Source organism: Pan paniscus, chromosome 4, assembly GCF_029289425.2.
Source record: "Pan paniscus chromosome 4, NHGRI_mPanPan1-v2.0_pri, whole genome shotgun sequence".
Taxonomy (NCBI): Eukaryota; Metazoa; Chordata; class Mammalia; order Primates; family Hominidae; genus Pan; species Pan paniscus.
The window spans coordinates 16,597,932-16,625,912 of NC_073253.2; the positions used below are offsets into that span (position 1 = coordinate 16,597,932).

The window sequence follows — 27,981 nt, forward strand, 5'->3', positions numbered from 1 at the left end:
GTCTTGTTTCTTTATCTGTAAAGGGAAGGATTGGATTAAATGATTTTATGGCCTGTCAGCTCTCACAATTTGTCTTTTTTTAATATCAAGATTTAGGAGTACGAGCGACTTTTCCCTCCAATGCCATTCAACTGCTTCTCTGAATGAGGATTTGAGAAATCTTCATCTAGCATCAGGTGGAGATCAATGCTTAGAACAGCTACTCAGGAGGCTGAGGCATGAGAATGGTGTGAACCCGGGAGAGGCGGAGCTTGCAGTGAGCTGAGATGCTACCACTGCACTCCAGCCTGGGTGACAGAGCAAGACTCCGTCTCAAAAAAATAAAATAATTTGCCCAGGCGATGTTGCCGGGGAGTAGCTCAAGCAACCCCCAGAAGAATCATATCGGGGTCTCCAGTGGTGGGGCCCAGGCACCAAGTGCTTCCATCCTGCAGCCACGGTTGGGATGGAGAGACCAATGGTGCTTCTCCCCTGCATTTAGAGAGGCACTTCTCTCTGCCTCTCACTGAAGAGTTCTTTTCCCTCACCAACACCAGCATCATCGCGTTCCAGGATATTTTGTTTCTTGTTTGTTTTCCCCTCACGGGGAAAGTCAAGCCAGATTCCACTTTCCACACTTTCATGTAACTTTTGAAGTGAGCAAAGGAAGAAAAATATTAATTGATTTTGAAATAAATTCTGCTTTGGAATTGAAAAAGATTCTTAGGAGACAAAAAAGAATATTAGCAATACTTTTTAATTGACATCTATAAAGACCCAGTAAATAAACCCCAAACAATATCAACTGGTGAAAAAAAAGTCTACAAATTAATAGTTTAAAAGTTGTATCAGCCATTCGTACGTTTTGTCGATCTTTTTAAAGTATTTCATTAGATCCTTCATGGAAAGACAAATTATGCCTTCTTGTCATGAAGTTTCTCCAATCCAGGATTAAAAGGTCTCATTTCAAATTTGCCACTAGAAAACATCCCACTGCATTGTGAAGATATACTAAGAATGAGTGTAAGCCATCCAGTCACACATTACCATAAAGAAAACAAATCAGTATCCAAGTATGCATATTTAAGAGCAATCAACACACAGCCATTGATATCACATCTGTCAGCAACCAACTATCCACCTTCAGAGAACCAGGACTTTCACCACCAAAATCAGGAAAGTTCTGGACAAACCAAGATAAGTTGTCCATCCATTTCATGAGCTTCTCCTGCCCTGTTCTTGAGAAAAGAGGAAAACAAAAACAAAAACTGGAATCTCACCTTCGGTTTGTTCCCTGGCTTTCTCCCTAGTTGATGTTAGAGGCTGACTTGTGCAATTGCCGGCAACTGCTGATTGCTGACACACAGCACTATCCAACACATTTGGGATGTTTGTGAGGTATGGCTGATGTCATGGTAAGGAGAACAATATGTTGGTGGTTCTTCAACATTAACTTAAAGATTTTAATACAAAGCCTCCAAGACGCAGTTTCAGATGGCCTCTCTGTAGGGCTGGGGTTCGTTCTTTGCTCTCTTGAATCCCTGAAGACAAGAAACGTGAAGAGGAGATGGCTTTGATCATCCACTGGCCTGCACTGCAGCCATGTGCTTTTCTGCAAGCAGTCTCTTCGCCTCTTACTTCAGGGTGATTGGCAGCTATTTCCCATGCTTTTAGGAATGTATAACCCTTCTCAGTGCTTGTCCTCCCCTGACAGTATCTCCATCCAGATCTATCATGATCCGTGTTGCCTGGAGCTGGAGATGCTGAGAAAAACACATTTCACAGAGCATAAAAGGCTCAGAAGTATGGTCAGTGCCTAAGCCCTGCTGGAAGTCTTCCAAGAGCCAAAAGCATTCTATTCATAGTCAGCCTCCATGATTCCCAAAACTTACAGGTGTGGAGATCTGTAAGGCGTGCCCTTAATCCTGTGTCCAGTGAAGGAACACAAAGGGAAAAGGCTGCTTTATCAGCTCACACTGAAGCATTTCAGCAAGCTTTCACTTACTCCCGTGATGTTAGCATTACTCAAAAATGTTTAGAATTAAGTGCACGTTTTGGGGCAGTCATTAAAACGAATCATTCGGGGCCCAGCAGGAAACAAATGGCATACTCAAACCAGTGCATTGGAAGAGCTTAGCAAAGGGTCCGTTCACAAGGATATGGGTAGAGTTTATGGAAAGCAACAATGGACAAAGTTATATCACTCTAAGACCTAAAATGGGAAAGGGGAAGAAACAGTTATGAGATTCCTGACAGGAAGTGATGAGGGCCACCTGCCAGGAATGGTGACCTTCAGTAGGGGGATACAGGTGACCTTCAGTAGAGGGATACAGCAGACCTGTGGTAACCTGGCAGACACAGAGAGAGCTTAAGGAATGAATGCCTTCCTTCTCTTCCCACCCTTCAGTCTCCTAGCAATGCCTGCACTCTCGTTGGTCAAAGCAACCCAGAAGCCAGAGGACAAGAGACCCATTGATCAGACCATGTAGATCACCTTCTGAAATGCAGAGAGGGGTAGAGTGGTCCTGGAAGGCAAGGAGATCTGCACTGTTACTCTTATCCCTGTTATCACAATTTCTGGGCACACTGGAGAATTGCAAGATGGAGTGTAAGGGTCAATCTAGTCCAATCCCTTTAACTAAAATGTAAGCTCAAGGAGGGCAAGAATTTTTGACTAGTTTTGTTCATTGCTATTAGGATAATGCCATACACATAATAGGTGCTCAATAAATGTTAGTGGAATGAATGGTTACGATCACACCACAAGTACCAACTGTGAGTAAAACCCAAATTTCCCAACTTTCAATCCTGCACTTCTTCCTTTATTTCTTTTGTGACCATAGCATAGATTTTGAGCAGATTTCCCACAATTGTGGAAGGATTTGTGTGGATCTGTTCATACCATTTGCCCCAATTTTCTTTGAGACAGTGATAGGCCTCTCTTATTTTTTTAATTTATTCTTTCTCAGCCTTCTTGTCCAATGGCCTCTGTGCAACCAACTCCCAGATATTTCTCCCTAGCTCTTACATTTCTTGAGAGCATCAGCACCTGAATTTATTTTCCAATGCAAACGTCCTCACCCCTGATTACACATTGCAATTACTGTAGCTTTTATAAAATACCAGTACCCTGGCTCCACCCCAGAACTACTGATTTAGTAGGTCAGAGTGGGGCCTAGTCATCCACATTTTTTAACAATTTAGGAAATTCCAATGTGTCCCAGAGTTAAGAAACACTGCTTTAGTCTCCTCAACTCTGCACATCCAAAATGGAACACACAATTCAGGGTTTTTTTTTTTTTCCTGATTTTCCTGTCTCTGTTATAAATTCACTATTTCCCAGGAGCCCATAACCAAAACCTTGGAGTTTTCTTTGCTTTATTCTCCCACCTTCCTTTAGGCAATTGTTTACCAAGTCATGAAGCTTTAACCTCACATGATTTGTCCAATTATTTCCCCAACTTCCATCTCCACTGTTGGCCCTGAAGTTGGATCAGTGGCAGCACAGAATGGATGTCTCTCGTCCTCTAGAAGTGCCCAGCCTCCAGCCTGTGCATATGGAGATTCCAAAGGGGTGTGGCCAGTGTCCACTCCACCCCCATTCACAGTTAAACAACATTTAGTCCATCATCAGCAACCTTGCAAGCAGATATTATCATCCCCATTTTATTTAAAAGGTTTCAGTCTGAAATGTTGTAAAATCATGACAGTTATATTACCAAGGTGATAGAATCATGGGCAATTTTTTTTCTTTTATCTTTTCTCCTTATTTAGGTTAAATGATGGTTCATAGAAAAAGAATAGACTCGGTAGGAAACTCAAGGACTTATCCCACCCATCACATAATAGTAGATCAAATATCAAGACCTAGGAGGGAAAATTTTTAATGACATCTCCCAGACTTCGAATATAAAACCCCAGGAATATTGTCAACCATAGCCTCTAAGCTGTCACCTTTGCCAAGAAAGCGATCAACTTATTAAGGTCAGGAGATCTTTCCAGATATCTGCCTTTACAGTGACAGACAAGGTCCTACATGACTTGTCTCCACCAATCCCTTCACCTTCACACCCTCCTGTTTCCCACCCCAGCCACATGGGCTTCTTGCTGTTTTTCCTAATATTCCTCACCTCCTCTGAGTAAGGGTGTTTGCCCTAGCAGCTACCTCTACTTGGTGGACTCTTCCCCAAAGCAGCCTCAAATTTCTGACCTCCTCAGTCCTGGCTCCAATGACCCCCTCTCAATGATACCTTCCCTGATGGCCCTATCTGAAACTTAAACTACCCCCTACTCCTCGATCCTTTCCTTCCATTTATCTCTAGAGCACTTCTCACCATCTAATGTCAACAAAATCACAGCAAACCCTTCTGGAAGGCTCGCTGCATGCTGGACCTGTTCTAAGAGCTTTGCATGCACTATTTCATTTAACCCTCACAGCAGCATGGCAGAGTGAGTCACCTGTTGATCCCATTTCACAGATGAGGAAACCGAGCCACAGAGAAATTAAGTAGCTTGCCCAAGATTACAAAATGGCCAAGCAGTGGAGCCAGGACTGAAACACCAGGAGGTCGGCCTGGAGTGTGCACAGTCCTACCCACTATGCTTTCCTTACGTAACATATCCATTTTGTTTATTTTGAGTCTCCCCCACTATACAGTAAGCTCTGTGAGGGTATGAATTTGGGCTTTTGGGTTTTTTTGTTTGTTTTGTGTGTGTGTGTTTTTGTTGTCTTTTTTTTTTTTTTTTTTTTTTTGAGACAGGGTATCACCCTGTTACCCAGGCTGGAGTGCAGTGGCACCATCTTGGCTCACTGCAAACTCCACCTCCCGGGTTCAAACGATTCTCCTCATGCCTCAGCTTCCTGAGTAGCTGGGATTACAGATGCATGCCACCATGCCCAGCTAATTCTTTTGTGTATTTTAGTAGAGACAGGGTATCACCATGGTGGCCAGGCTGGTCTCAAATTCCTGACCTCAGGTGATCTGCCCGCCTTGGCCTCCCAAAGTGCTGGGATTACAGGTGTGAGCCACCGTGCCTGGCCATGGCTTTTTTTTTTAAATTGCTATATCCCCAATGCTCAGCACAGTGCCTGACCCACAGTCAATGTCTAATACATTTGTCTAATTAATTAGTTTATTAGTTAATTGATACATCCCTATTACCCACTTCAGCCGCTGGTAAATTTCTGCGTACCTGTTAAATGCCTAGTAAATATTTTTTAACATGAAGTAAATCCCTAAGGAGCCTTTTTCTCCCCATAGTCTCCCATCCCCTGCTCTGGAAGGAAGCATAGGAGAGGATGTTAGGGTGGAACTCTTTCCACCTGACTCTTGGCCAAGGCCCCAAAGGCCAAGAACACAACAGTAAGTGCCAAGGGCCCCTTATTCCCAAACCAAGTGCTTGGCCCGTGATGGAGGATAAGCAAATGAGGCTGAGAGTCTTTCCCAAAGCCAGATGAGCACGGGAAGCTCACCAAGACAGGCGGCTTCTACCCTGACGTCTCTCAGATTCCCATCAGCTCCAGAAGCCAAACCTGACAGCAAGGGTGATTCTGAGAGCTGCGTGTCAGCTTTCATCTCTTTCTCTGGGCCAGGCCTGAAATACAAGCAAAAGCCATATCTCAGTACTTAGTCTCAAAGGTGTGTAGCCATCCTAGCCTGGGAACTGGGAGACCTGGGTGAATGGGAATCATCTTCCCCGGCCGTCAGCATGTGCGCGTGTGCACACACACACTCACACACACACACACACACCAGCCTCATACTCTGCACCTCCAAGTATCCTTTTCTTTAACCTCATTGGCCAGAAAGCCATTTGAGCTCAATTTTGGGGACCCCACAGTCTCTATGAAACCTGTGCTCTCCAATCATTGCCCCCAGGACAATACCTGACATAAAATGAACCTGAAGCTCCATGTCAGTGAATCCACAAGGACATGCAACCTGCTTTGAAATATACTTTAATTCACATTCACCCTGTCCATCCATGCCCAGTCTCAACCCAGTTTGCCAGGATCGAACCTCCCCAATGAAGACAAGAATCATAACGAAGATCAAGAATCACTTTACTGCAATGCCTGCTTCCCTTTGGAATTAAGCAAGGCCAAAACACCAAATCAGAATGCCTCCAGCCTCCTTATTAATGTGTTTCATTAGCAACAACTGCTTCAACCATGTCTCATCTAACCTTTGCAGAAGAGCTCAGATTGAATGACCAGGCAGCCTGCCCTTCCCCAGTGCAACTCCCTGGATACAGTCTCCATTTCTGGGCAGCTGCTGACCCACCTCACCATCTATCAAGATGGCCCTCAGCCCATGGCGGGAGAAATGAGCCTGTAATTTATTGCACCCAGCAAAGGCACCCAGGAAGATGGGGATTTGCTAGATCAGTGGCATTGCAGTTTCACATTCCACCCCTCTTGCCGGAAGCTCTCCCTGATGGCACCTGTTGACAACTGTACTTGTGGAAGAACCTGGGCATCCCATAGCACAAGAAGGGAGTATCCGCCAGCAAGGGAGTTTCATATGACAATCAGTCCCGACAACAGCCTGTGCAGCTCCTCCTGAGCCTGATGAAGATTTGGAAAGCTCAACTCCGTTTGTGTAGTCCTTCCCTGCTGTTACAGTCACCTGGGAAGAATTTGCCAGTAAGGGAAGAATTGGAGCAAGCTGACCTGGTTGTCTCCTTGCAAGCTCTGGCAGCACATCTGAATAATGGAAATAATTGGAAGACAGTGTCAGCTACAGGATTGTGTGGTTACTTTAATTGCCAATTTGCTTCCTGTATAACTGCTCAAGTGCGGGGAAAATCAGTGTATGGAAATGACACTGCCCCAGACACCCAATTAGCCACATTCCTAACAACTTGGTTTCTGTCTTCGGGCAGAATGTTTGCCATTTGGTGGAGGGAGAGGGCTTCAAGGTAAGACGGGGAAATAGGGATAAAGAAAGAATAAATAATTCAACAGACCAATTTGCAATAAAATAAGGATGATGATGAGCTTGTTCCTGTGCACCATTTAATAAGAAAAGAGAGGAATATACATTTTCTGGGATACTTTGGACTTCAGTAAAACACCCATGATGGTCACTACAACCCTATTAAACTAAGCAGATAGCATTTAGAACACTGAATAGAAACTTTCTCTCACAGTTTGAAAGGAGGCAAGGAGCCTCAATGTTATTCTTTAAAAAATACACAGTGCCAATTGGTAGGTGCTGGAAATGGAGCCTAGTAATGGAGCCACTCCAGGCATATATACTCCTTTGTGAGAGGAAAGTGCAGTGAACCTGATTTAGCAAATTTATCATCCCACCCAAGAGCCCATGGGAGCAGTCCTTCTGGAAGACCAGTAAGGTCAATAGCACAAGACCAGCCCCACAATGGGTCCTTGGCATTGCTTTATTCTGAGGCCCTACAAAAGATAACCCATACCTATCAATTATCTGTGAATTTCCACCTCCATCTCATAAGCGAATTATTTTTTTAAAAGAGTGGCAGAAATAACTCCCCATGACCTCCTTTTCAAATACTGGTGGGTCAGTGGAATTGGCATCTGTACAGAGGGCCCATATTATTATTAGGGGAACAAGGCAGCAGGGAAAGATCTGATTCAACGCTTGCATTATCCAGACCGCTGTACTTTAGGGCACTCTTGATCCTGCAGCTATTTTCTACGTCCTTTTCCTGTTATGTGCTTTCAAGATACTAATTTATTTATTCGTGCTTCAGTGAGACTTAAGTTTATGATGGTCAATAAGCTGACACTGCTGTTAAATGATGCAAGCTCTCTGCTGGGGAGCATTGCCAGGCTGGAGGGAGAGGGTGCTTCTCTCACAGAATTATTTTCCCATTCTCTGGATGAGTCTCTAGTCACAAGCTTAATTGTGTATAGCACTGACCACTGTCCACAGTTTGCTGAGTCGAGACCACGCAATTTACTTTCTTTTGAGTTTCTGAGAAATCTGATGGAACCCAAGACACTGAAGCCACTAAACTTATTTCCATTCATTAATAGGCAAGGAAATCATTTATTCTTTTCACTGAACTTCTCTACACAAAATGAAATACTCAGAAAATAGGCATAAATGTAGATCACTAAATAACATTGGCTTTCAACTTTAGTTCACCTGCTTGAAAACATGTTCATATTCAAACATAAATGATGCATTATTGGAATATCATGTCATGGTCTCTTTCTCTCCTTAAGAGAAATGTGCCCTGTATCATTGGCAGGCTTTCTACATGGATACATTTGTGATAAGACTGTGATTTGGGGATTGGGTTTTTTGGGTTTTTTTTTTTATTGTTGTTGTTTTGCTTTTTGAGACAGGGTCTCACTCTGTCACCCAGGCTGGAGTGCAGTGGCGCGATCTTGGCTCACTGCAACCTCTGCCTCCTGGACTCAAGCAAATCTCCTGCCTCAGCCTCCCAAGTAGCTGGGATTACAGATGCCTGCCACCACACCTGGTTAATTTTTGTATTTTAGTAGAGACAGGGGTTTCACCATTTTGGCCAGGCTGGTATTTGAACTCCTGACCTCTGGTGATCCGCCTGCCTTGGCCTCCCAAGGTGCGGGGATTACAAGCATGAGCCACCGCACCCAGCAACTGTGATCTTAAAGATCTTAAATGCAAAAAGGAATATCCTGATGAGAAGAAAATGGCTCCACAAAGCTAGGAAATGGCTTGTTTCCAAACCACCTGCTCCATACTGCCGTTTCATTCACAGCCAAATTCTTCAGCCTAACTTGGGTGTCTCTATGGGACCAAACTTCTCCAAAGGAACCTCCTCCAATAGCCTTCTTTATTCTGACCACTTTCAATGTGTTGCTTTCTTGCCATAGGCCTTAAATAACCTTGCTTCCAAACATTTTTCCCATCCTCTTCTAATTTTGTCTTATCATTAAGCTCCCAGCTTCTAGGAGAACGTCTCAGATGAGCTCTTCTACACTGTCCCTCCAGCATTCTCTGCCCAAGCCTGGCATGTGCTTTGCACCACTTTGCTTACAGATACGGTACTTTGGCTTATTCTTGTGTCTGTGCTATGCACGCACTTGGGGATGTGTGTGTGTGTGTGTGTGTGTGTGTGTGTGTCTTAATCACTTTGGGCTGCTATAATAAATTACCATAGACTAGGTGGCTTATAGGCAACAGAAATTTACTTCTCATGTTTCTGGAGTTTGGAAGGCCTAGATGAAGTCCCCAGCAGATTCCATGTCCAGTGAGGACTTGCTTCCTGGTTCACAGATGGCATCTTCTCGCTGTGTCTCACACAATGGAAGGAGCAGGCAGCTCTCTGTGACCTCTTTATGCTGGCACTAAGTCCACTCATAAAGGTTCTGCCCTCATGAACTAAGTACCTCCCAAAGACCCCAACTCCTAATATTCTCACGTGGGGGGTTAGGATTTCAGCATATGAATGGGGGGCATAAACATTCATATTAGAGCTGTGTGTGTGTGTGTGTGCGCATGTGTGTGTGTGTGATGTTTCTCCAACTAGCTCTATAGATTCTGGAATTCTGTTATTTATATTTTACATTTCTGCTTGCCCAGATCCTCACAGTTGGTAGATGATCAAAACAACATGCTCATCAAATGAACCAAGAGAAGGAAAAGCCCTTCTTGAAATTTAAAAATTCACCCCCAGAGCCATCCTTCTCATGAAATCATCCACAATATCCCCCACTCACCACATCAACCCATGTTAGAATTAAATAAATGTTCCTTTATCTGGGCTCTTAGAGAGCTTGGCGTTTTCCTTTCAGCACTTGAGCACATACTCTGGCTTGTCATATATCTGCTTGCATGTGTTTTTGTCCCCTCTGGGCTGTGACTGCACTGAGATCAGGAATCGTATTTACTAAGGGTCTACTGTGTGCATGATAGCAGCTTGACACGCAAATCTCTAATCCATATAATGGCCATTCTGCGTCGATATTAAAATCTCAATTTTAAAGATGAGAAAACTGTGGCTTATAGAGATGGAAGTAATACACAGTGGGTAAGAAGCTGAGCTATGATGTTGTTCTCAAAGTCATGCTTCTGCTCCTCCCCTGTGTTTTCCTGTAGGAGAGGGGTGCCGCATTCTCATTCCCTAAGACTCCAGGCTTCTCCCTGTCCCCTTACTCCCTCCTCCTCAGAAAGCCAAAAAGCTGTCTCAGTGTGATGGTTTTGTCTGGAAGGAGAACCTGGAGGCACTTTCTTCTTCTCTTCCTTTCTCTTCCATTTTTCTCTGCTTCTAATCACTGTAAGTCTTTTGGAAGAAGCTTCGGTTCCTGTAGCCAAAGGCATGGGGGATTGTAGTTTGGGAGATCTAAACTCAAACTCACTAATACCTAGCATGGTATGTCAGCAATCTTAGAAAAGAGACCAGAAGTAAAATTTCAGAAGAATAAAATGTATGTAGAGCGTTTGAGCCAGCAAAGTGGATTTGAGCCTTGGATCTTAGTGTATGAGCAGGTGTTTTAACTTTGGAAGGTTTAGAGGATCATACACAATGGTTAATACAACTGTGAAATTGGATTTTAACCACTACAGCCCGGGCAAATGCTTTAAGCCTTGAGCTACATACTACTTGACCTTGGTAAGTGGCTGTGGCATATGCCTTTGTTCACAGGCCATTGACAGCTTACAGAGAGGCAGGGTTGCTTGCATAGTGCCAAAAGCTGATAAGGTGTCCAGGCCTCATCAAAAGGGCAAGGTAGTTCAAGGATTAGCGATGGCACAGGGGACCACACAGCCACCAAAAAGCTAAGCATAGTTCACACAGGTGTCCTCCATAGATGGTGTCTCTTGGAGCTTGTGAGCCAATCCTGGCCCTACAGGCTCAACACAGGTGTGGGCCGTTAGCATGTGAAGGTGGCCTCTGCATACAGGTGCTTCAAGGGGCCCTTGACCTACACAGGTGCAAGATTTCCTAAGCAGACACAGGTAAAGCAATGATTCATCTATAGAGAAAAGAGATCTGAGACATTAGGGTTCGGAACCTATTTGCTGTTTTTAAATTACAGTGCTAGAGAATTGCATTTGCACTGCAGAGCACTAAGGTTCTAGATTTAAATTGTTAGTGCCAAGCATAAGAAGGCAAAGCAAATGGAAAATGCGAATTAGGAGGTGATGAATATGGTGGATGGCAAAAATAGAAAGATCAATTACTGGAGATGGGGTGACCATCATGGCAAATTTCTAGTTTGCAACGAGGTATGCTAGTATGATAGTGGAGGTATACGTGTGTGGATTTTCCTCCCAGACATGGTACCTGCCCTTGCTTGGAGACTGTTTTTCCCCATTATGTTTTTCAAAGCTCATGAATTCATGACAACTAGCATCATCTGGAGAAGACAGTAGCTGGGCAGATTTCCCCAGCTATCTTATCCCTGACTCATCTGATTCTCTGCTGTTTTCCGTGACAAACTACTTTGCTGGCTTCTAGAAACCTAATTTTGCTGGAAATAGCTGCCCCTGGAGTTAGGAATGGGCTGCTTTGCTCAATTTGGTGGATGTGGGGTCAGGGTTCTGATATATGTTCTATTAACTCTTTAAATTATTTTAAAAGAATTTTTTTTTAATCTTAAGGAAACCAGAAAATAACAAGTGTTGGTATGGATGTGGAAAAATTGGGTGGCGAGTTGGGGGAAAGAAAGGCATTTAAGAACTTTTGACTGAACTAATATCACTTCTGAGACCTAAAAAGAACTATGCCCATTCCAGATAGAAACAAACTAGGCATCTCCCTAGACTACAGTCCTCAAAGTATGGCTCATCGGCCATTAACGGTTCTCCGGACATTTTCAGGGGTTCTGCCATGTCAAAACAATTTTCAAAATAAAAGTAAGATGGTATTTGTGAGTCTGTTTTTTCCATTTATTGACATTTGCACTGGTGGCACAAAAGCATGGGGAGGTAAAGAGCTTGCCCTTAGTATATGTCAAGACACAGCACTGATGGGCTTCAGGACATGCTACTCCAAAATATGGTACCTCGACATTTGAGAAAACAGCAGAAACAGCAGAGGAAGTTCCCCTTAAAGCAAGCCATAAAACATAGAAAGAATTCTCTGACCTTCCTCTGGACCAGGTCATAAGACCCTCACGTGAGAGATGCCCACCCTATACCCAGAGGAAAGAGATGTCCTTGTCTCTGCAGACAGAAACACAAAGAACAATGTAGACAAACAGGACTTGCTAAGTTTCCCCCAACTTATTACCATTAAACCATACCCCTTTTGTCCAAGCATACTTTTCCACAAGTATTCACTTCTTCACCAAACTTAGCATAAAAAGATATAGGTTCCCCTATTCCTTTGTTTCTTCATTTCCTTATGAAGGCTCCTGTGTCACGTAAAACTTATTAAGTCAATCTATCATTTTTTATAGGAACCCCGCCATGAACTTTGCTACAGGTGAGGAAAAGACACTACCTTCTCTCTTCTCTCCACTATGACACCCAAGTATAGTAGCAGTCATTGAATTATTCACCATCAAGCACTCACACACAAAAAAAATTAAGTCACTTTCACTTAAGACTGTCCTTAATGAAACTGTAAAAAAATATTAGTTTTATTAAATCTTATCGATTGAGGACATGTCCTTTTAATAGTCCATGTGACAAAGTGGGAAGTTGCATAGATTACCTTTGCAACATACCAAAGTATGAAGGTTGTTTCAAGGGCAAGCACTGTGCAGTTGTTTAGATTAAGAGCGAACTAGGCTTTTTCTTTTCTTTTTTTAAATGAGCATTTCTTTTATCTTAATGGAACTATTGAGATTATTCAAACCTGGGTATTTGACAACTATTTGCTCAAAAATGAACAAGGAAAGCCTGTCACTTCAAGGAGAATAGCTGACAATAATTGTCACTAATAATAAAATTCAAGCTTTCAAGTGAAAATCAGGATTTTAAAAAACATGTGTCCAGCACTGTGAGCTTGACAGCTTCTTAATACCGAAAGACTTTTCTGATGAGGTGCATGGAAATATTACCAAATATGATTTTTTGGTATTGTATAATGAAATGTGTCAAGATTTGGGAGATCTGCCTAACTCAGTGAACCAATATTTTCCATATGACCAACATATGATGTTAACAAAATTATGCATGGATAAGGGATTCTTTCAAAATGCAAGATGCTATGATGGATTTTAATACAGCAACGTGTGAAAACTTCACTGACGTGGTTTCAGATTCAACGCATTGCACTAACTTTTCAGAAACTACCACTTGTCAATCATCATCATAATATCAAATAAGAAAATCCGCCATTATCTGAAAGAGGTATAAAAATATGCCTGCCTTTTCCAACTGCATATCTGTGTGAGGCCGAATTTTCTTCAGATTATTCAACCAAAGAACATATTGCAACAGATTGAAGGCAAGAGCAGAATCCAGCTGCCTTCTATTAAACCAAACATGAGAAGGATTCGCCAACATGAAAAAAAAAAAAGCTACACTTTTTCACTGTATTTTTTAATTTATTTTTAATTGACAAATAATTTCATATATTTATGGGGTACAATGTGATGTGTTGATATATATCATATATATCAAATATAATATATATATAGTCTACCATGTATATGGTATAATAATTAAATATAACTAATTAACATATCTATCACCTCATATACCTAACATTTTTTGTGGTAAAAAAAATGAAGTCTCCTCTTTTAGCAGTTTTGAAATGTACAGTTTTGAATTACTATTAACTATAGTCATCATGCTTTGCGATGATTACTAAAATATTTCTCATGCATCACTGAAATTTTGCACAGTTTGACCAGCATCTTCTCATACCCCATTTCATAAATACATGCTATCTATGTTAAGTTGAAATGGTTTTATTTTGTTATATTTAAATGAATAAGTATTTTTAAATTCCTCAGTTTTAATTTATAATATAATAAATATTAATAAGTACTTTGGTGTTTTCAACAATTACTCAGAGTTTCAAGAAATCCTGAGATTAAAAAGTTGGAAAATTGCTGAATAGACAGTAAGAACCCTCTGGCTAAAACAGCCAGAATAATAAATTAAGCAATGAAGGTATGGCAATATCTTTGAATTTTTAACAGATAGGGAAATAGAATTTACTTCCAGATGTTAATTGCTGTGAATGTTTGAACTTTAATCTGCATAGGAATTTTAATCATTAAACTCTAATTTCTTGCTAGGAAATTTAAAATGGAAGAGGGTTTGGATTCAAATTTCAGATATCTACATTGTTATACTGTATTATTGTACTTTGTTGTTATGTTATCATTTAATTTCATCTCTGAATCTCTGAATTAAAAACACTAGAATGAGCTGAATTGTACAGTGTAGCTGATATTAATTTGAAATGGAAATGGAAGAAGGATTGCTTTTTCAGCCTTGGCTTTGATTTTACAGATTTCAGACTGGCCTTGGCTTTGATTTCACTAATTCACTTTTCTGGCTTATTCTAGAAACCTCTTGGAGCAAAATCTACTGCCCTGGAGATATCAGGGAGATGCCCAAAAGACCCTGGTTGGTATTGGGAGCAGCATCAGGAGCATGAGAGTGGATCTCTCCTGAGAGCCAGCTGACCCTTCCTGAGTAGGGAATGGCCATCCCTCTCATGGGCTCCAGGTCCAAATGCTCCTTCTCCACTCCTGGAGTTTCCCTTCCTGAAGATGGAGTGCCCTTGGCACACCCTCTGCCTTCCATCACCCTGGCATTCGCTGTGCCTCAGGACAGGCCCTGTAATAATCGGTGGTGGTTTTGGAGTAAGGAGCTGTTCTGTTGTTGCTCCTGTTCCTTCTCCCGGGAGTGCCCAGACAGCATGAGTTCTCTTCTATCTCAGCTCTCCATGAGTGATTGGTGTAAAAGTCTGCCTAATTCTCAAGTTCAGAATTAGGAAGTCAACTTACTTCAGATACAAGCCACATTCACCAAAATCATCTCATTACTAAAAGTAGTGATATACTGGCTTCCATATGTTATCTTACTTTTTGTCTTATCTCTCCGAGGATTGAAAAGCCAGGTTGGAAACCAGAAATTATTTATTGGGTTGCCTCAAATACTGTAAGAGACTGAACTTAGGTCCATTTGATTCCAGAGGCCATGCTCTTTCCACTTCATTACGCTGGTTCCACTTTGTGTTTTCCCATAGCATTAAAACCAATACCTTCACGGATAAGTATTTGTGAAATGCATGATGAATGAACACATAAATGAATGAATGAATGAATGAATGAACAATATCCCAGCACAGCATTGTCTCCTATTGTGTGGATTAGTATTCAAAATTACGCAGAATATTTCTTTTTCATTTCAAGTGCTGACTAGCTTATAAAGTAAATGCTGCGATTTGTTAAAACTTAGTGTTTTTTTTGTTTTTTTGTTTTTTACATTAAGGAGGTGTATAGTCTTGAGAGGTAGGATAGCATAGTATGCTGAGACAGGATAAAAGTAACCATGAGAGTTACATCACTTCACCCCAAATTCATTAACTTCGCTTAAGTGAGAAACAAATCTATGATGGAAAACTCTTAGGCATCCACAGACCATCTGAATCCTACATCTGTTTGCTGTTTGTGGCAGTGCGTGTTTATCCTTTGGCCACAATTCAAGGAAAATAAAGCTTCACCCCAGCCATTTCACAGATAATTGGCTCACTGCATGCATGTTTTTACACTAAAAATCATATTTAGTAATTACTTGCTATCTACAAAGATCTACTGATAAGATATACAGGAAAACCCTAAAGTATAATGTATGTTTCCTATATGAGTTATCTATTGTTACTTAACAAATTACCCCCAAACTTAATGGTTTAACATAACAATAACCATTTATTACCTTGCATAGTTTCTATGGAAGATAATAAATGGCTATTGTTATGTGATGTTATTTGCAGCTTACCTGGGATGGGGGAGTCTAGTTTGGAATCTTTCCTGATGTTGTAGTCAAGATGGCACCTGGGGCTGCAGTCATCCAAAGGATCAACCAGGCTGGAGGATCTGCTTCCAAGATGGCTCACTCACATAACGGTAGCAAGAGGCCTCAGTTCCTTCCACGTGGACTTCTCCGTGGGGCTGCTCAAATGTCCTCATAACATATCAGCTAGCTTTCCCTAGAGTGAATAATCCAAGACCAATGGAACCACAATGTTTTTTATGAACATTCTGGCTTTGGAAGTCACGTGGTTATTTTCACAATATCCTATTGGTTACATAGGTCATTCTATTTAATATAAGAGGGGACTACACAAGGAACGAATAACAGGGGTGGGGATCATTGGGAACTATTTGGATACTGGCTACCAAGGTTTTTATCACTTTCTCTAGTTTCATCATGAAGAAAAACTAAGCTCATGAAAAGCAAATAAGCAATTTTGTGGCCACAACACATGAGGTGTCCAATGACAGGGTCTGTCTTTTTTGTACTTGGTTGCTACATTACAGACACATTGAGAACATCCAAGGTTTGACGTTAAACTAAATTCCCAGGAATGATTAATTCAAGAAGGTCCCATCTCAGAAAATTGAATCTTAGAGGAAGGGTAATAATTTATTCATTGAACAAAATTCATTGAGCTCTTAGTAAACGCTTAGTAAATACAGACTAGCTCTGTAGACCCTTAGATAAATGTGGAGCTCACACTACAATGAGGAAATCAAACATGTGGATACATAATCAGAGTATAATATTGTAAGACACTGATATAGAAAGAAATGCTTCGTACATGGAAGTACTAAGGAGAGCTGCTAACTCAGCAGGACATGGGGAGTGTCAGAAAAGATTTCCTGGAAGGAGTGACACACAATCTCAATCTCAAATGATAACTTAGAATTCGCCAAGCATTCAGGACAGCAGAAACAGCATGAGAAAAGTTATGAAGGTGAGAGGCAGCATGGAATGTGTAAGAGAATGAAGGTAGAGTGGCGAGGAAGAAAGTAGAGATTTGCAGAACATAGCATTGCAGAAGTAGGCAGGCCCACTCAGAGAGAACCAGGAGTTGGGTCTTTCAGATTATGCACTATGGGAAATCTTTGACTTTTATTGCCAAGAAGAGTGGTACGGTCAGATGTCATTTGAGTTTTGTATAGGAAGAATTTGAGCAAAATAACATTATAGACAGATAGATCAATTAGAAACCATTTGCTGAAGAAACAAATGGGGTAATGAGGACCAGAACTAGGGCAATAACAATAGGCAAGGAAATGAAAAGACATATTTGTTAATTAATAATGAATTCATCATCCAGAAAAAAAAAAACAATGGGCAGATTTTCCAGTAGTAAGGTAAAGTACAGTAAGTAAAGTATGACAAAGAAAGAGGAAATTATTCTGGTGGTCTGTATTCCAAGCTTGGGAGATGGGATATTTCAAAGTTTGGTCATTTTCACTATAGAAGGTCCTGTTTGCTAGCCTATCAACCTTGGGAAAATGAGCCCTGTCATGACCACCTAGACTCTCAAGGGGCCACACAATAACTAGAAGAGGAAAGAGAAACTGACTGACAGTAAAAACCAAACCACAGAACATCTGTGGACTGCCATTGAGTTCTGACTCTTATTATAAATCAAGCATCGGGATTTTTCCTCTTACAACAGTGTCCCTGATTTCCCTATTTCACCTGTAGGAAAGCCAGCCTTATAAATGTACACAGGGAGACCTGGCATTCTTTCATGTAAACAGATGCCCTTACCACCTCCTGAGAGCATGGCATCTCTGCCTTCCAATTATTTTATTCTCCTATCAGAAAATTCTATTTGATTCTTTTCCAAATCCACCTAGTAAATGTTGATCTCTTGTTTCTTCCTTATATTTTCAATACTTTGTTTTATGAAAACATATCAAACATACTCCCTGTACATTCTGTTTCTTATCATTTTAATGTCTACTGGCTTTGCAAGTCTACTTCTGTGCTTTGTTTTTGCTGCTGACTTTTGTTTATAATGGCTTGGTTTTGCTTAATTTTTGTAAGAAATTTTGAACCCACTCCCTTTGGGGATTTTTGTATGAGAAATTTCTGAGGCTGTTGTTGAAATTGTATTCATCTAGGGAGTATTTACATTTGCTTCTGCCAACCTTCCAGAAGCACTACCAACACAAGACTACTGTAAATTAATTCTTCTACAACCAAACAGGTAGAGGGTTTTTGGTCCCCAACCTGTGATTACAGGCCTGTGATTAGAAGTGGGAAATTTTTTTCATCCAATTTATTGAAAGCCAAGATTAAGACAGAAATATATCTCTGGTGTGTATCTCCAAGCTCTTTAGCAGGGCAAATTTTTTTCTATTTATCTACTTTAGGGGTGTTAGATTTACACAGGAACTCTGACTGGATGCCCCCCCTTTCCCTGTTGGGGCTCAGGCTTTGTCCCCTGTCCCTGTGTCTTTGTCCCACTAAAACCCAGAAAGCCATCTCCAGGTTTTACTAGATACCCCCAGGACAAAAACTGGCTCCAGCACTGCTACACTGCCCTTTTGGATTTGTATTTTCCTGAAGTTTCTTAAAGGATTTGGAGAAATTCCTTTACTTTCTCCTCACTCTACCTGCACTCTCCCTGTGAGAGGCTGATTTTTATGCAGGATTTTTAGGTATGCTGTACTGGAAAAGGTCTCTCTGCACATCTAATCTGCCACTTTGCAGGCATTGGAAGTTAGAGCTAATCTCGTATCATGCCACAAGAAAGACAGATCATTTACTTATGCCTTATGCTTGAAATTCAATCAATAAAGACAGTTGGAATAAAGGAGTTAAGAAGGCCACGTTGTCATTTTTCCCACATGTTCTACCAAAAAGGGACCTAAAGGAGAGCCAGAAGGCCCTTAGACCAGTCAATATTTGAGTGCTACTGAGAAGCAATAAAGTGTCAAAGGATGAGACCACTGCTCAATGTCTTAAACAAACAAAGCACAACAACAAAAACACACAAAACTTAATTTATGCCTTCCTTAAGTGAGGAAGAGTTATGCTGGATGGGCATGATCTCTTAGAAGAAGAGTAGGTAACTGATGGGTGGAGTGGAGGGTAGTGTAACCTGTAGGGGCGTAGTTACTCAGGTGAGACTGTTGTGGATGGGTTCACCACTAGAAGGCTATTCATTGGAGGGAGTCCATTTCCCACTGTCTGATTCTCCAAAGCTAAAGGCTGATGCTGATTACTTGGCTTTCAGAAGCATATTTACTGAGGGGAGTTGTTGATGGATTAAATAGGTTTACAATGACTTCTCATGCTCCATTACTATGAAATTGTCCTATTACAAATCAACAGGTTTAAAATCCATTTTGGTGCTTACCTGTTACTATGGCTACAGAATAATTAGTCTTTCCTAGGAGTATGGAAACTTTTTTGTTGGCAAAAGAAAATGTCATCAAGAAAAATATGCAATAATTTGTAGAATTTAATCTCAACAAAATCTCTGTATTTTTAGATAATGCTAAAATCTTCAAATTAGCATTAACCTACCACAGCCTCAATTAACCACATATGTGTATATATGTACCTATTCCTTCTATGAGAAAAAGGCAATGACAAGACAACACTGTGCCCTTAGTTGACTCAGCCTCTCACACCTTCAGTGGCAACAGCACTGTACAATTCAAATTAATACTCAGAATATTTACCTCATTCACAGATCATAAAGTCCTCAATCACAAAATAGGATTTCAGTCATTGTTACAAAGTCCACATAGTAAAGGATGAAAGGAGACATTCATCCTAGAACATTTTTAAACAAAGTATGAAATCAAAAATATTATGCTTAATGCTTAATGAATTAGAAAAAAAATGAACTAACCTAATTTCCTGACTATTTTGATCAATACTGATTACATAGAAATTAAAAATGCATTGAGATAACTAGTAAGAGATGCCAAAAGTACATATGCTGGCATTATATTTTATTCAAAATACATGACCGTGTAATGATTAAGAACACAGCCCCTGAGCTCACTGCCTGGAATCACAGGTTGGCTCTGCACGTGTCTCTGTATTCTCGTCTGCTATTTGGACTAAATCATGTCCCCCAAGATTTGTATGTTGAAGTCCTAACCTCCAGTACCTTAGAATGTAACTATTTGGATAAAGGGTGTTAACAAAGGTAAATTAAGTTTAAATGAGGTTTTTAGGGTGGTCCCTAGTTCAATATAACTACTGTCCTTGTATGAAGATGAGATTAGCACATAGACACACACAGATAAATGACCATGTGAGGACAAAGCAAGAAGGTGGCCAACTGCAAGCCAAGGAGAGAGGCCTCGGAAGAAATCAACTTTGCTGATACTTTGATCTTGGACTTCCAACCTCCAGAACCACGATAAAATTAATTTCTATTGTTTAAGGCAGCCCATCTATGGCATTTTGCTATGGCATCCTTAGCAAACAAATACATCTGTTAAATGAGATGACATTAAATTCACATAGTAGTTGTGAGGTGTCTTAGTCCATTTTCTGTTGCTAAAAAGGAATACCTGAGTCTGAGTAATTTATATATATTTCTTTTTTTTTTTTTTTTTTTTTGAGATGGAGTCTCACTCTGTTGCCCAGGCTGGAATGCAGTGGTGCAATCTGGGCTCACTGCAAGCTCCACCTCCCAGGTTCACACCATTCTCCTGCCTCAGCCTCCTGAGTAGCTGGGACTACAGGTACCCGCCACCAGTCCCAGCTAATTTTTTTGTATTTTTAGTAGAGATAGGGTTTCACCATGTTAGCCAGGATGGTCTCGATCTCCTGACCTCGTGATCCACCCACCTCAGCCTCCCAAAGTGCTAGGATTACAGAAGTGAGCCACTGCACCCAGCCTATATTTTTTTAAAAAAAAAAAATCTTTATTTGACTTATGATTCTGATGGCTGAAAAGTTCAGGAAGATTGGGCATCTGCATCTGGTGAGGGCTTCATGGCAGAAGGCAAAGGGGAGCAGGGATGTGCAGAGATCACCTGGTGAGAGAAGAATCAAAGGGGAGAGGGGATGCCAGGCTCTTTTTAAAAACCAGCTCTTGCAATCATGAATGGATTGAGAGCTCACTCATTCCCAAGGGAGGGCATTAATCTATTCATGAGGTGTGTGCCCATGACCCAAACACCTTCTGTTAGGCCCCACCTCCAACAGTGGGCATCAAATTTCAACCTGAGGTTTGGAAGGGCCAAACACTCAAACCATAACATGGATCAAAATAAATTAATAAATGCTAAGTAATAATAGTGACTAACATTTACTCACCACTTACTATACACCCTAGCACTAAGATCAAAGCCTGGGGCATGGCTGCTGCTCAATAATGCACTCACCAGGGATTTTTATTATTTCTTAAATTATTATTTGCCCAGTAAGAAAGGAGTGTAATTCCAATCATAGGTTTGGATTTAATCTTAAATATTTACTATTAACAGCTTGCCTTACTTCCAAACTTGGGGAAGAATACCATCCTCCATGAGTGGCAGCCTTGTGCAGTTTTTCATCAGCACATGGATAAAATACAGCTTAAGGAGTGAAAATAATTTATTTCACCTCATCCACTATATCAGGTAAGAGCAGGGGAATATATGCTATTTTGAGTGTCAGACTGTAATTCACTGCATTAAATGAGAATATTGGTGTTGACCCATTCTTTTTCTCTTTAGAGGTCTTAACCTAACTCTGTAGTGCTGTCAAAAGAGACTTGCCATTTCAGTGAGAGGTGGAGACAGATGGAATGAAAGCATGGTTTAGAAAGAGCCAGAAAGGTAGCAAGGAGAGCAGCACATAAATTTGCCTGGATGGGGCAGGGAAGGAAGACAAGAAGAGGAATACATTGAGCACCTGATGGTAACTTGAGAAATTTAATGTGGATTATGGTACGATGACAGATGTATGTCATGTTTGGTGGAGTGTTTTTAGCACCAATATGTAAAAACAACTGAGAGGCAAATAGCCTTTAAGGTGATCCTAGAAAATCTGAACTATTCCTACAATAACAATGAAAGGGTCACTTGGTAAAGCGGTCTTGTAAGGAAATTCACAAGTAACTCTTCCTCTGGTTCTGTAGACAGGAAATGTGCAATGGGATTAAGAAATCCATGAAAGTCAACCTAAAACGAATGTGCTGAGCTCTGCTACACTCTAATCCTGAAGCAGAGAAGAATTCTCATGGTACAGTCTAATTATCATGGTACAGTCTAATTATTGGGGAGAAAGGCAAGTTAGGATTTCAGAAGACTTCAAAAGTCCAGTTTCTGTCTTTCAGGGAAATGCAGTAACTAGAAATAGACCAACAAAATATAGGCTAGTAGCAGTTCAGTTAACTTTGCTTTAATGACTATTTAAGAATCACATATAATTAGAAAATATGAAGTGTTTATACTTAATGAATTATTTGAATTATTTTTAATTTTAGGAACTGAAACAGTTTTCATGTTGTTCCTTATCTTAGTCAAATGTTTTGTGATTAATATATGAGGATAAACTTCAGCCCAGCCTCTAGACCAATTATCATACATTCCATATTTATTGCATCAGGTAATTGAATTCTTGGGTATCCTTTGTCCCTGCTCCTAACCTCCCCTAAGAGGACTGCCCCATAAATTTACAACAAATCATCTTCCACAAATTGGACCAATTCCTAGATTGTGAATTATTTGATGTATTCTCTTAATGTATAGTTTAGCTTAACTCAATATATTAATTCAGTAAGTGTGTGCCAAACTTTGATGACTTTTTCCCACAAAGGCCTAAGCTCCACAAAATTAAAAGACAAAAGTAAAAACAAAAACTTTTTCTCTCCTCCAAGTTAGTTAATGTGATATTAACTTGCCCTAAATAACATTTTCTATTATGAGGGATTTCAAGTATGTTGAGAGTCTACATTTTTTTTAATATTCTTAACTTCATCCTGTATCACAGAGTCAAGAGGAACAGGGAACCCAGAGTTTAACCTCTTACCTAAGAATATTCTGGATAGTACAGTTTGGTTTTGTATACGTACAATTACTAGCTGAGTGCCAATTGCAGATTTACGAATAGAATGACTAACAGGACAGGGCTTCTTTGCCAAACCATTAACTGAGTTTACAGTTGTCAAAGTAACTGTCATTGTGACTTGTACATAAAACCAAAATGATAAGGAAATCACTGAAAACAAAAATTCTTGAACTTATAGTCAAAGAACAAGTTTTATGATTTGCAGACTCCAATGATTACATTAGCTGATTTTAACTTGAAAATTCATCAAATCCGTTATTTTACTGAATTGATTGTTAATTCGTTTTAGAAAATGAGTAAGTTAGCCCTATATGCAGGGCTTGAATTACTTTTCTCTACATTGTCATTGCGTTCCAGGATAAGTAGGCATAGGCCTAGCATTCATTAGTGGTTACAATTTCTATTTGCATGCTCCCTGATCCATCTCTGACAATCCCATGTAAACTGCATTTAATCAATGAAGATTCATTATGTTGTAATCAGTAGTAATGTCATAAACTGCTATGAGACACTGCAACCAGCAATCTCAGGGTAGGAATGAAAGATGAAAATAGGGAGTAAAGGTGTCAGTTTCCAGACGGTGAGAGAGGCCTCCCTATTGTCTCTGCTCCATGACGGAAATTGTTATTACCCAGATGGATATTAATGAACAGCAGGAAAGTTGACTTGCATCACTACAATTAATGCATATGGTGACTTCAAGTGTTAATTTGTTATCAATGTAACTGCATGAAAGTTATCAACATAATTTTCTCTGACAAGTGATTCAGTCTAGAGGAAAAACTATGAAGCTTCTGCGGTTAGTTATCAGGCATCTGTAAACTGTTTTTTCCTTCTCCCACCCAATCTGCAGGTATTCCAGGCTGGCTTGAAAACACTGATGATATGCAAAGGCAAGGATGTGATTTACTGAGACACACCCTCTTGTATAAACATGGCAAGGTTCATTATCACTTCCAGAAAGTGTCTTTAATAGGGGTGACAACTAATGTTATAAATAGTGTTTTCTAAAGATCCAGAAACGAAATGAGCTGGGCTTGGGATTTGAAAACACACTGCAGACAGACCAGGGTGAATTAGCATGCACTGCGGAATTATCTCACCTTCCTAATGATGCTAACATTTATTTTTAATTAATCGCAGAAAATGACAATGGGGCAAGGAAGACAATAAGTATGAAGAATGGAATTTGCCAGATAGAGAGAATCCAACATCCTGACCAATTTCAGCATCTCTTGGGAGACCTTTCTGTCAGCACTTAAAGGAAGGAAAAACAGAGGCACCATCTTTCCTCTGTGCTTTTGTCGATTTCTTTGCTTGCTGTTTGGGCCTCAGACTAACCCATGAGTCATTCTGCATAAAGGAGGATGGGGGTGGGAGAAGCGGAAATGGAAGCAGTTATCTCTTATCTATTTGCAAGGGCTTTATTTGAAAAAGGCTAAATATAATTGAAGCTAATATTATTAGTGTGCATCAACTCTCAGATTTTTTTAAAGATCCATTTGTTTGATACATTCATTTTCATAAAAGCTCTTGCATGAGTTTGATGCTCTTAACTTTCACTCTATTAACTGAAAGTGGTCAGGAAGGAAATGAATATTCCAGAGCAGCAATGGGTTCTTGTTTAAAGATTTCTCCCAAATCTCTGAGATATACCACTAGTTCCATTGTTGTTTAGGCGGTGGGGGGCTGTAACTCCAGCTAAATGGGACCGAATGCTTTATCTTTAGAATGATGCCCCTCCCCTAAATGCCCTATATTCAGAAACGCTGAAGTAATGGCTTGACCATTTTTAACGTTTTTATTGCCAATCTACTAATGGTTACGCGTTTGTCTTAATATTTCTGGAAACTTCTTTACTTGAAGACAGCAGGTTGCATGTCCCACCAGCAGAGCAACTGGGTTTCTTGCAAACAAATGTGTTCTGCCAATTTTAGTTTTTGAACAGAGTAGAAAAGAGAGGAAGATGACCATCTATTCAAGGAAGAGGGAGAGGAAAGGATTCTAAGTGTTGAGGATGTGTTCTCAAACCAAGCACCGAGGGCACAGAAGCAACATGATTTTGAGGTCAAATGACCTTAAGCTATTTACAACTGCTGCTTTTTTGAGGCAAGGAGATCTTTAAGGATAAAATTATGCCCTCTAAGTTTCTTGTTAACTCACCCCTTCTTTGGAAACAGACAAGTAAAAACAAGATGATGGGCCTGGCGTGGTGGCTCACACCTGTAATCCCAGCACTTTGGGAGGCTGAGGCAGGTGGATCGTTTGAGGTCAGGCATTTGAGACCAGCCTGGCCAACATAGTGAAACCCCATCTCTACTAAAAATACAAAAATTAGTGGCGTATGGTGGCACGTGCCTATAATATCAGCTACTCTGGAGGCTGAGGCAGAAGAATCGCTTGAACCCGGGAGGCCAAGATTGCAGTGAGCCAAGATTGCACTACTGCGCTCCAGCCTGGGTGTCAGAATGAGACTTTGTCTAAAAAAATAAAATAAAATAAAGGTGATGGAAATCTAAAGTCCATGAGCCTGGTAGAACATAAACATATTTTCCAAATAGCCAGAAAAGCTTCAATATTCGTAACCCTTTTTAATATCAGAATTGCATCACCAATAGACTAGTGATACAAGGGCATGTGACCTAACCTATAATTTAATACCAGTTTAGTCACTGGGCCACTTGTACATGAGAAGCAAGCATCTCTTTCCTGATTCAGCAACATAACTTCCAAAACATCTTGAACATTTGAATTGCATGAGTCCAAATATGAGCAGTGCTATTGGCAGTGAGTGCAATGTTAACAAAGCAACTTGCCAGGCAGGGTGGCTCACACCTGTAATCCCAGCACTTTGGGAGGTCAGGAGATCAAGACCATCCTGGCTAACACGGTGAAACTCCGTCTCTACTAAAAATACAAAAAATTAGCCAGGCATGGTGGCGGGTGCCTGTAGTGCCAGCTACTCAGGAAGCTGAGGCAGGAGAATGGCGTGAACCTGGGAGGCAGAGCTTGCAGTGAGCCCAGATCACACCACTGCACTCCAGCCTGGGCGACAGAGCGGGACTCCGCCTCAAAAAACAAAAAACAATAAACAATAAACAGAAAAAACAAAGCAACAATGTGCAGGCACTCCTCAGAGATACTGTAGTTACAGTTCCAGACCACCACAGTAAAATGAATATCTCAATAAAGCAAGTGGCACAAAGTTTTTGGTTTTCTGGAGCATATAAGATTGTATTTACTACTGTACTGTAATCTATTAGGTGGGCAATCTTCTTATGTTTAAAAAACATGTACATACCTGAAGTAAAAAATACTTGCTAAAAATGCCAGTGACCATGAGAGCCTTTAGCAAGTCCTAACCTTTGCTGGTGGAGGGTCTTGCCTCAATGTTGTTGGCTGCTGATTGATGAGGGTGTTGGTTGCCGAAAGTTGGGGTGGCTGTGGAAATTTCTTAAAGTAAGACAAAATAAGATGTCTTTTTTTTTCTCTTTTTATTATACTTTAAGTTCTAGGGTACATGTGCACAACGTGCAGATTTGTTACATAGGTATACATGTGCTATGTTGGTTTGTTGCACCCATCAACTCGTTACTTACATTAGGTATTTCTCCTAACGCTATCCCTTCCCCCAGCCCCCCACCGCCAACAGGCCCCAGTGTGTGACCTTCCCTGCCATATGTCCAAGTGTTTTCATTGTTCAATTCCCACCTATGAGTGAGAACATGTGGTGTTTTGTTTTCTGTCCTTGTAATAGTTTGCTCTGAATGATGGTTTCCAGCTTCATCTATGTCCCTGCAAAGGACATGAACTCATCCCTTTTTATGGTGTATATGTGCCACATTTTCTTAATCCAGTCTATCATTGATAGACATTTGGGTTGGTTCCAAGTCTTTGCTATTGTGAATAGTGCCACAATAAACATATGTGTGCATGTGTCTTTATAGTAGCATGATTTATAATCCCTTGGGTATATACCCGGTAATGGGATCACTGGGTCAAATGGTATTTCTAGCTCTAAATCCTTGAGGAATCACCACACTGTCTTCCACAATGGTTGAACTAATTTACACTCCCACCAACAGTGTAAAAGCGTTCCTATTTATTCACATCCTCTCCAGCATCTGTTGTTTCCTGACTTTTTAATGATCACCATTCTAACTGGCATGAGATGGTATCTCATTGTGGTTTTGATTTGCATTTCTCTGATGACCAGTGATGATGAGCATTTTTTCATGTGTCTATTGGCTGCATAAATGTCTTCTTTTGAGAAGTGTCTGTTCATATCCTTTGCCCACTTTTTGATGGGATTGTTTACTTTTTTCTTATAAATTTGTTTAAGTTCTTTGTAGATTCTAGATATTAGCCCTTTGTCAGATGGGTAGATTGCAAAAATTTTCTCCCATTCTGTAGGTTGCCTGTTCATTCTGATGATAGTTTCTTTTGCCATGCAGAAGCTTTTTAGTTTAATTGGATCCCATTTGTCTATTTTGGCTTTTGTTGCCATTGCTTTTGGTGTTTTAGTCATGAAGTCCTTGCCCATGCCTATGTCCTGAATGGTATTGCCTAGGTTTTCTTCTAGGGTTTTTATGGTTTTAGGTCTAACATTTAAATCTTTAATCCATCTTGAATTAATTTTTGTATAAGGTGTAAGGAAGGGATCCAGTTTCAGCTTTCTACATATGGTTAGCCAGTTTTCCCAACACCATTTATTAAATAGGGAGTCCTCTCCCCATTGCTTGTTTTTATCAGGTTTGTCAAAGATCAGATGGTTGTAGATGTCTGGTGTTATTTCTGAGGCCTCTGTTCTGTTCCATTCGTCTATATATCTGTTTTGGTACCAGTACCATGCTGTTTTGGTTACTGTAGCCTTGTAGTATAGTTTGAAGTCAGGTAGCGTGATGTCTCCAGCTTTGTTCTTTTAGCTTAGGATTGTCTTGGCAATGCGGGCTCTTTTTTGGTTCCATATGAACTTTAAAGTAGTTTTTTCCAATTCTGTGAAGAAAGTCACTGGTAGCTTGATGGGGATGGCATTGAATCTATAAATTACCTTGGGCAGTATGGCCATTTTCAC

The 27,981-nt window shown here is 40.5% G+C and overlaps 1 long non-coding RNA gene across 1 annotated transcript in view; it reads right to left on the minus strand.

The window, feature by feature from the left end:
- Nucleotides 1–717: 717 nt before the first annotated feature.
- The window catches only part of LOC129397732 (uncharacterized), a 74,530-nt gene continuing 47,266 nt past the window's right edge, over nt 718–27,981 (minus strand). The window contains exons 3-4 of the long non-coding RNA XR_008625323.2: nt 15,861–16,071; nt 718–5,574 (exon numbers count right to left, since the gene is read on the minus strand). This is a non-coding gene — a long non-coding RNA (uncharacterized LOC129397732). The remainder of the gene's footprint in view (nt 5,575–15,860; nt 16,072–27,981) is intronic.